We start from the raw sequence: 9,900 nt of genomic DNA, 5'->3' as shown, positions 1-9,900 counted from the left end.
GCGCACTCAGGAGAATTTACATTTGTGTCACGGAGAGGGTGCAGCGTTCCCGACTATATCATGGTGTCAGCTGGGCATATTGACAGGGTGTTAGACTTTCATATAGAGCATAGCTCTTTAAGCGATCATCTGCCTCTGGTTGTCACTCTTAATCGTGACATCAGTCGTCCTCTCTTAACACCCTATGGCTGTAATCATTTCCTAATTAAATTGGGATGGTCAGATTTAATTTCACATAAGACTCAGGACCTCCTGCACTCCCAGAATTTCATGGACCGGAAAAATGAAATCTTACAGCCTAAATGCTCAGATGAGGTTTTGGAACTTTTTGAAAATTTAACTAAAAAAATTATTGAAAATTGCTCTCTTTCGTCTGCTGGTCCTGACATATGTCAGCAAGAACTGCCCACATTCTTTCCAGATGCATCCAGCTAAAATGTTCAGGATGCTAAATTCTGCAGCCAATAGCAAATTTCATTCTGACACATTGCACATACTTAAAAGGACTGCAGGTTGTGCAAGTGACAGACTGAGTCTCCCTCTCTTGGCTCATCATCTCTTATAGAGCCTTTCCATGTTTCCTTGGAGAGGCAGACTTCATGTTCCAGCCCAATTTTCCTCACAGCGTGCCTTGAGGGTTCCTAATTTTGGACATCAAGGCAACGCAGAGCCTGCATGTGGGCAGAGAAGATTCTTGAAACCCATTTCTTCTTGGAGGCCCAGCTATACGTTAGCAAGAATCTTCTTGCTCAGCTCTTCTCTCTGAGCGATGCAAACCAAACACGGGATCCAAGTTATTCATTCGTGCATCTCAGCTGCCACCTACAGGCCTTTTATATACACGTTATACAGTTTGTCAATGTTTTAAGCTTCTACAGAGAGAAATGCTGAGGTATCAAAAATATAATACTTGAAAATCCATGTGTGTTGATGGGATAATCAGTAAGCATAACGTTATTTCAAACAACACAGCTCTGCCTGTTCCAGCACTTTAAAAGGTATGGAGGAAGAGAACAATATCACCTGTTGCTGCTGAGCCATGGGCCCTCATGGAAAATTTTAAATGATTATACAGTGGAGCCTCGGTTTTCATTGCCTTCGGTTTTCATCAGTTTCGGTTTTCATTGATTTTATCAGTGAAAATTTTGTCTCGGTTTTCATCGATTTGGCTCGGTTTTCATCGATTTGCAGTAAGGTGCAGGGTTTGTGGAGAAAAATCACCCTGACAAAGCATTTGCAGGCCGTGGTCTGGTAACTTGTTTAATGACAATGTTCATTCCCCATTTACAGACAACTTCTACAGATAAGCGCCAGAAACAGACCTCTTTTGACAGCTTTCTGGCGTGATGTTGGTCCACAGGCTCTGAAGTTGGACCTAGTGTCATTGTTTGTTACTGTTTTCCACATTAAACACTATGTTTATTCACCAAAAATGTGTTTTTTGGTATGTTTTTTGGAGTGCCTAGGACGGATTAATTGGATTTACATTGATTCCTATGGAAAAGTTTGCCTCTGTTTTCATCGGTTTCGGTTTTCATCAATTCTTTTCGGACGGATTACCAATGAAAACCAAGGTTCAACTGTATTCTCTTCTTTATGATAAATACTTGATGGTCGGGAAGAAATTAGGATAGAAAGAGGGAATTGAAACAATGATGTCCGCTTTCCATCATTATTTAGTAGTAGCAATGGAATACCTAGCGGATAGAATTAGAAATAATGGTAGGGATCAAAGGCTATAAAATCAATAAAGAAGAAATAAGATTAAACTTATTTGCAGATGATTTATTACTAATAACAACTAACCCTGTAGAAACTTTTAAAAGAATTAAAAATAATATATTAGAAGACTTTCAAAAGCATTCTGGTTGGTGGTGTTAATATGGAGAAATCTAAACCGGGGAATAAATATAGAAAAAAAAAAACTACTAGGAAAAGAAATGGTGAAGAAAGAAGATTAAAATATTTAGGCATAACATTAACAAAATAAGAAGGAAAAGATGTTTAAAATATAATTCACGAGAAGCAATATGGAAAAAAAAAAATAATGGAACGCAACAAAGGGAGTGGCAAAGGGAAGAATCTATCTATTTCTAAGAAAGAGAATAGTAGCATTGGGTGTGTGTATAATGCCAAAACTTCTTCTATCTATTTCAGTACTTTGGTCGTGTTGGAGATTAAGAAAAACAATTTGAAGAATGGGATAGAAAAGAAAATTAAAACTATGGGCATTTAATCAAAAAAGAAACCAAGAGTGATGAATAAAATAGTCTATATGTCCTATACAAAACCCAATGTATTGGGGCTCCTAAAAAATTACAGGAATATTACGAGGCATTTCAAATAAAAAAGTTTGATGGGAATTCAAATAGATAAAAGAGACAGATGGATGAAGTTCGAAAATGAAATAAACTTGAACACGGGTAGCTTTGGAATATATTCAAGTTGTTCAAAAAATAGAAAGACAAAAAAATGAAAAGGCCCTAGAAAGGTGTTAATGGAAATCTGGGAGAAATGGAAGGGAAAATGGATGCCAGGGCTACTGGGTGCGGCACCACTCAAGCAGCATGGTTGGACAGGAAGGAGCACAAACAATAAGATCTCACACAGACAAGGAATAGTACAAGGTAGCACAACTGTACAATGAAAAGAGGAGAATTAATACCGCTTCCAAATTCCCTATAGAGAAAGGAGGTAAAAGAAAACTGGTTACTATTAAAGGAGGAATCTGGAAAAGATACAAAAGCCTCCAGGAGGAGGGAGGAAGAGTGTATAATGAAAAGTTGTATAAAAATATATGAGGAAAAGAAAGGACAAACATTAGGAGTTATATACAAAAAACATGATAGAAGATCAAGGAATCGCATGACAAGAATCATAATGGAAAAATGGCTTAAAAAAACTAAGATGGAAATTGAAAGACATAGAGCCTTATTAAAGGATTAGTAGAAGAATATGTAGGAATAAAATAAAAAATAGATAAATATGCAGAACTAGAGGAAAAGAAATTAATATTAAAATGGTATAGAACAATCGAAACAGTTGGCATAATATATGATAAGTGGGCTCAGTCCCAAATGTTGGCATTGTGGAGAAAAAAAATGCAATATATACCCATATGTATTAGAATGTATAATAGAAGTATAAAAATATGTGGGAAAATGTGATAAAATACATGAAAAGAAGAGAAAATAATATGTAAAGGTAAAAAATAAAGATAAATATAGATTTACTATTTATAGGTATAGTGGATTGATTATACTATAATAGAACAAAGAAAAAAGAAAACTTTTCAAATTCATGATTAGAGCGGTCCATGCAGTAATAGCATTGAGGGTGGAAGGACAAAAAATCTGGACAGAATGCAGAAATGGTTGGAATATGTAAGGGAGCAAATACAATAAGAAATTTGAGACACAATGTCAAAAAATCAAATATGGCAAGAAAAACAAAAGGATATGAAGGAGATTTGGATGGAATTCAAAGACTGGCTAAACGAAATTGGAATTACAGAAGAAAAATGGACAAGAAGATTGAAAAGAATGGACCTGCTGCTGCGCATCTAAAGAAGAGAAGAAGAAGGAGGGAGGGGGGAGAAAGGGGGAAAAATGATATGGAGGATGTATATAAAGTATACAATATAAATCTGTAATAATTCCGAAATATCAATAAAAATATTTTAAAAAAAAAACTGTATTCTCTTCTGAAATGGCATTGGTGGCCATGGGTTAGTTCATTGACTGTCGTCACATCTACTGTGGTTCTCAGGGCTTCTTAATTAAAAGGAACACAAATATGGGACAGGGAGGTAGAAAACTCAGATTTATCACTGGGTAACATTTTCCCTAGATACACCTCTGGTCAGGGCTGTTCGACAGTGGAATCTGCTGCCTCAAAGAGTGGTGGGGTCTCTTTCTTTGAAGGTTTTTAAACAGGCTGGATGGATATATGTTGGGAGTGCTTTGATTGTGTATTCCTGCATGGCAGGGAGTTGGACTTGATGGCCCTTGTGATCTCTTCCACCTCTATGATTCTATTATTCTAATTAGAGAGAGCTTGGAACTTTGACTCTGGAAAGCTGATACTCTGAAAATCTTCTTGGTCTCAAAGTTGCAACTGGAATTGAATCTAACTGTTGTGTGACCTAACTGGAAATATAGGTGAAACACGCACGTTGGTCATGAGAACTTACTATTAAAGCTTTTGATTTTAAAGACTTTTTATTAACTGCAAGCTAGCCAGATTTCTTAACTTTTCATAAGGTTACGTAAAGGAGAAAAAGTAGTTTATCTTCCTGTAAGAGCTTGGTCATTATTCTGTCATGGTGACCTTGGGTCATTCACACACTGTCAAATAGAGGAGAGGAGAACAATGTAAGGAGGTTTAGGCAGGGTATAAAATAAGTAAATACATACATGCACAATAGTTCAATATCTCCACCAGTACATGCATTGAGCTCACCTGCTAGGACTTAATCCAGCCGTCTTTGACCTTTCCATACCTGGAATCCACCTCTGACCCCCAGGGGGCAGTATGGGACTCACTAAGCTGCAAACACATGACAGGAAATTACTTGTCGTCACTGTTATGCCATATCAGAATGCCAAGACCACAGACAGTTGGAACAAAACCTCTTGAGACAGAAAACACGTGCAACGGTGGAGAGAGAATCAAAGCTGAAAAGAAGGGAACTGCAACAAATGCCAGCAGCTAAAATGTTGCAGAAAAGCAGGTATACATAAACCTCCAAACTAGATTTAACCAGGTTGCCTGGTATAGCAGGCCAATGAGGTAGTGGTTATAAGAGTGTTGGACAAATATCTGGAATATCAAATCCCCACTTGGGTCATGGAAATTCACTGGGTGACCTTGAGTCACTGTCCCTCAGCCTAATCTACCTTACGAGGCTCCTTCATGAAGATGCCAGCCACAGATGCAAGTGAAACGTCAGGAGAAAACGCTACTGGAACACGGCCATGCAGCCCGGAAACCCCACAACGCTCCAATCATCCTTTGTGACAGAACAGTTCAGTTTGAGGAATAAAACACCCAGTCAACTCAGCTACTCCAAATTAGTTTCACATATAAGAACAGTCTATTGTTCAAAATAGTAATCTATTGGCATATTCCTGTCATTCTACTGAAGTGTAATTTCATTGACCTGCCGGCTGCTGCCACATAGATTTGGTTTTCCAACTTCGGTGTGGGAAGCTTCTTCAATAAACAGAAGTGACCAGATGACATCAGCCGGGATATGAGTCTTCTGCTTCTCCTCCCTTAATCTGGAAGGAGGAAAATGGTTTTTCTAATTTATTTTCTCAACATACACAGGAACAAAAAATAAACAAACACTTTCACACCACCACCACATAAATACAAAATAGGAACATGAAATGCAAATATGGAAAATAACCAAATAGTGACTTCCCGCTATCTCATTATTGAACTCTAATCCATTCTAGGTTCATGCATCTAATTAAAATGAAACCATTTATCAGCTACACACTTTATCATATCTAGTATTCTAGTTCAGTCTGTCGTTTTCTTTTAAATCTCAAATCCTGCAATATTTCTCTACCATATTTTTTCAATATGCAATGGAGGGAGGAAAATATTGAAATAGAATATTAAAGGGTGGAGAATCCAGATGGATTGTCTATCCACAGCCACCACAGGGAGTGCGGGAGAGATAAGCTCTGCTTTTGGAATGGCACAGGACAGCTCACAGATGCATTCACCCACTGCCCTTTCAAGGATGCTCCCCTACCTCCCTTTACCAGTTGGGCCATGCTGCAAACAGAAGGGGGTGCAGTGGAGTGAAAGCCAGTGAAAGCAGCAAGGAGAGCAGAAGTGAGTGTAGACACTGTTCCCTCCCTGATTGCTGCTGCCACAGTAGTGGGAGTGCATTTTTGTGCCCTCAAGTATAAACAGCCTTAGATGGAATAAAATAATATGTAGAAAATATTATGGGAGGAAAGCAGGAAGCTACCAAATATATTTGAAGAACAGTAAGCAGAGATGACATGGACCTAAATGGCCAAGACTAGCCTGATCTCAGAAGCTAAGCAGGGTTGGCCCTGGTTAAGTATTTGGATGGGAGACCACCAAGGACTACCAGGGTTGCTATGCAGAGGAAGGCAAAGGCAAACCACCTCTGTTAGTCTCTTGCCTTAAAAGCCCTATTAGGTACCCATAAATCGGCTGCAACTTGATGGACTTTACACCCACACACCCCAGCAGAGCTGCAAGAAGTTCCATTTCAAACACCAACTTTCACCTAATGAATGAGGGATTAATCAGGCCCTGTGCAGAACAAACAATCCAATGCAGTTAATTAATCAGAGCTCTAATGAGCCTTTGAAAACCTGGCAGAAGTACCCATTCATTCTACTAATTAACTGAAGAGTGAAATGAACTGTCAAAAGTAGTTTCAATAACAAAATTAATTCCTCTTTTAATGATACTTGGAATAGCTGAACATGGCACCTGCATCCTTGATTCGAAAAACGAAATAAGAGAAGACAAGCACAAGAGGCTCAATTGACTACTTTTCTCCAACACAGAAAAACAAACCCTCTTTCGTTTCAGAGATAAAAACTGGATATTTGCATATTTATTCAAAGACAAACACTGTGCAATTCATTTTGTTAGGATGAGCAACACCCAGGTCCTTTAAAAGGTCAAAGGCAGAAGGAAAACACAATAATCCTTATAGTGATAATGCAGGAGATTAATTTAGATGACGTGCTGCCAGGTAATGCATGAAGACGGAGGTAAAACAATTGATAGACTTCTGTGGGGAGGAACAGCATCAGGGTTCAAAGATGCAGAGGACTGAATTAAAATCTAAGCCAAAACGAAGTAAATTTCAACTGTCAAAGAGATCCAGCAAGAGGGGGCCCATGCAAATCACCCTTCATTCTGGCAAGACTGATCTCTGTGAAGTTATGTTGCAAGATCAGGAGACAGAACATTTTATTACTTTGCGTGAAGCTGTGTTGAGTCAAAATGTATGTTTGTCAGCTTGACATGACCCTGGCTGGCATTTTGAAAGACAAGGAGAGGGTATTCCAATAAAATGAGATTTAGTGCTAAACTAGGGAACAGGCCTCAGTTGTTAACACAGGATGATCAGGATCTGGTTCGCTAATATGGTTGCCAGTCCAGATTAGGAAATACCTGGAGATTTTGGGAGTGAAGCCTGTGGAGAGGAGGATTGGGAGCAGAGGGACTTCAGTAAGGTATACCATAGAGTCCATTGAGTTCAGTAAGGTATACCATAGAGTCCTTCCAAGCAGCCGTTTTCTCCAGATGAACTTATCTGTCACTTGGAGATCAGTTGTAATAGCAGAACTCCAGCTACTGCCTGGAGGTTGGCAACGCTGCTCAGCAGAGCAGGAAGATTCTGCTTTTTCAATATTTTTGTAGTGTTCCAGATTGCCTGGAGTACAGGCCAGCATGGCTAACTGAAATTCTAACTTTTTAGATAGTAAGAAATATACTTTAGTCGAGAATGGCATTTGTGATATTTAAAAGGCTCATAAAATGGCAGTCTCATGAATTCTTCAGATTTCATGGGACAGGTTATTGGTGCAGGAAAATACAATAGTCTTTAAGAGGCACTCCCAGCTGTATTTAATAGGGACTGCACTGTGTCTGAACACAATCGTTAACAAAACGAAACTTCTGAAAAGGACCGGCACAAAACCCAGCAATAATATTATACTATTAAATGTATAAAAAACAAATAGCACATCATGAAAACAATTTGGGCTGCAATCAATACAGAATGCCAGTTCAATCCTATACTCAGGCTAGATAGCATTATGAAAATAACTACATGGAATGGGGGGAAATGGAGAGAGAAGTACAAACCCAGAACAGGGGGAAAGTATGATGATACCCTTTGACGTATGATGTAACACTATTGCACTCATAGATTCATTGATATGATACTTGGTGAAATTTAGTAAGTTTATAATCTTTCTGCTCTGCATAATTGCTCTTCCAATACAATTTTTTTTCTTCCAATGGGATGAATCCTGCAGAAGCCCTCTGAAAATCCAGCAACCAGTTATTTTGAAAGCTAAACACCCTGATTATGATCCATGTGCTACTGATGTGCATCCTCCATTCACGTTAATGATTTTTGGTGGGTGTCTACAGGACCTTCTTTGAAGTGAACAAAAGTCATACAGCTGGCCTTTATTCCCAATCCTTATAATGTTCTCTATTATATGTACTACTTTTGAAGCACTACGTTGCATGTTAGATTGCCACATCTGATTGTATATAATTTCCATAAAGCTCCACCACCACCACCACCCCCCCAGTGGAACTGTTTCAAAGAGGGGAAAAACTGGCTGTTATGGATTTTCTGGGCTGTGTGGCCATGGTCTTGTAGTTTTTGCTCCTAACCTCTGCCACATAGTCCAGAAAACCCACCAGTCTGTTGATTCCAGCTGTGAAAGCCTTTGACAATATGGGGGAAGGGGGGGAATCATTTTCAGTTTCTCATAGTCAGACTTTTTAGCCAATCTAGTGATGCAAAATCAACTATTTTTTAACCTGTAGCGCCACCTAGTGCATGTTTGTTTCACTATGCACATTTGAAATACTTTAGCCATAAATAGCATCCAGTCCTGTTTCACACACTATGCCTGCCAGAGTGCAGAAGGACTTTTTTTTCAACAGTAGCTATAACTGGTAGAGCCATTCACTGTATGAAGTGGCTTAATCAAACTGACAAGCGTCCATACCCTCAGCAGGGTTGCTCAAGGAATGCAATGTACTGGAATGAAGATTTTCCACATGACGCAGGGAATCTACATTTTTAAAAGACTACACACGTTAGGTCAATGTGTGGAAAAGTTGCCTTCAGAGAGATGATTTACACTTTCATATTCACGTTCACAATGATGGACACACCCACACAATCCACCAGACCACAGCCCAGAAAACCCACCAGAACCAGTTGAATCCGGCCGTGAAAGCCTTCGACAATACACCCACACAATTTGGAAAATAGTACTACCTTTGTTATTTTATAAAATATGTGAACGTGGATCTATGAGTGTACTCAAGTTACATGTAAATACTGCGAAGTCAGACAATAAAGTGAAGTCAGACAATAAGAAAGTGAAAGTAAAGTCAGACAATAAGAAAAGAATATATGTATAAATCTGCCATAAGACACATTTGTTTCAGAGGAATATAATTCCAAGCACTGCAACCCTAAAATTGCAATCTTAAATCTGTTACTTGACCCAATTAAGTCTTTTAAAAAACAGAATATTTACATGACAAGTTTAACTAAAACACTAAAATGACTGAACCAAGGCTACTGTACTTGGGTCACATTATGAAAAGTCAAGAGTCACTGGAAAAGACTATAATGCCAGGAAAAGCTGAAGGGAGCAGGAAACATGAAATGAATTGACTCTGTAAAAGAAGCTATGGCCCTGAGTTTATAAGATCTGAGTCTTCATTTGGTAAGACCTGAGCAAGTCAGTTAACAATAAGATATTTTGGAGGGCATAAGGTCACCATGAGTTGGAAGCAACCTTGCACTTAACACACACACAGCCTGAAGGAGATTCCATTGCAGTTTTGGTACTAAAGATTCCTTGAGTGGATGAGGTATAACCCCCAAGAATTTGATCCCATTGACATGCGTGGGGGGAATTATACCTGAAATGGTGTTTTCCACTGAAACAACATTTCAGTTGATTTCCTAATGTGACTTGTTTTAATTCTGATATGAAAGAATTCAACATGAGAATGTAGAAGAACAAATGACATGACTCCAAATCTGGGTGGGTTTTTTTTTTCACACATCTAGTAATGATAACGTTTTAAAAATAGTTAAATGTAAACAATCCTTTTTGGCTTAAAATCAGC

Source organism: Sphaerodactylus townsendi, linkage group LG05, assembly GCF_021028975.2.
Source record: "Sphaerodactylus townsendi isolate TG3544 linkage group LG05, MPM_Stown_v2.3, whole genome shotgun sequence".
NCBI classification, from domain to species: Eukaryota; Metazoa; Chordata; class Lepidosauria; order Squamata; family Sphaerodactylidae; genus Sphaerodactylus; species Sphaerodactylus townsendi.
This window is presented reverse-complemented; position numbering follows the sequence as displayed.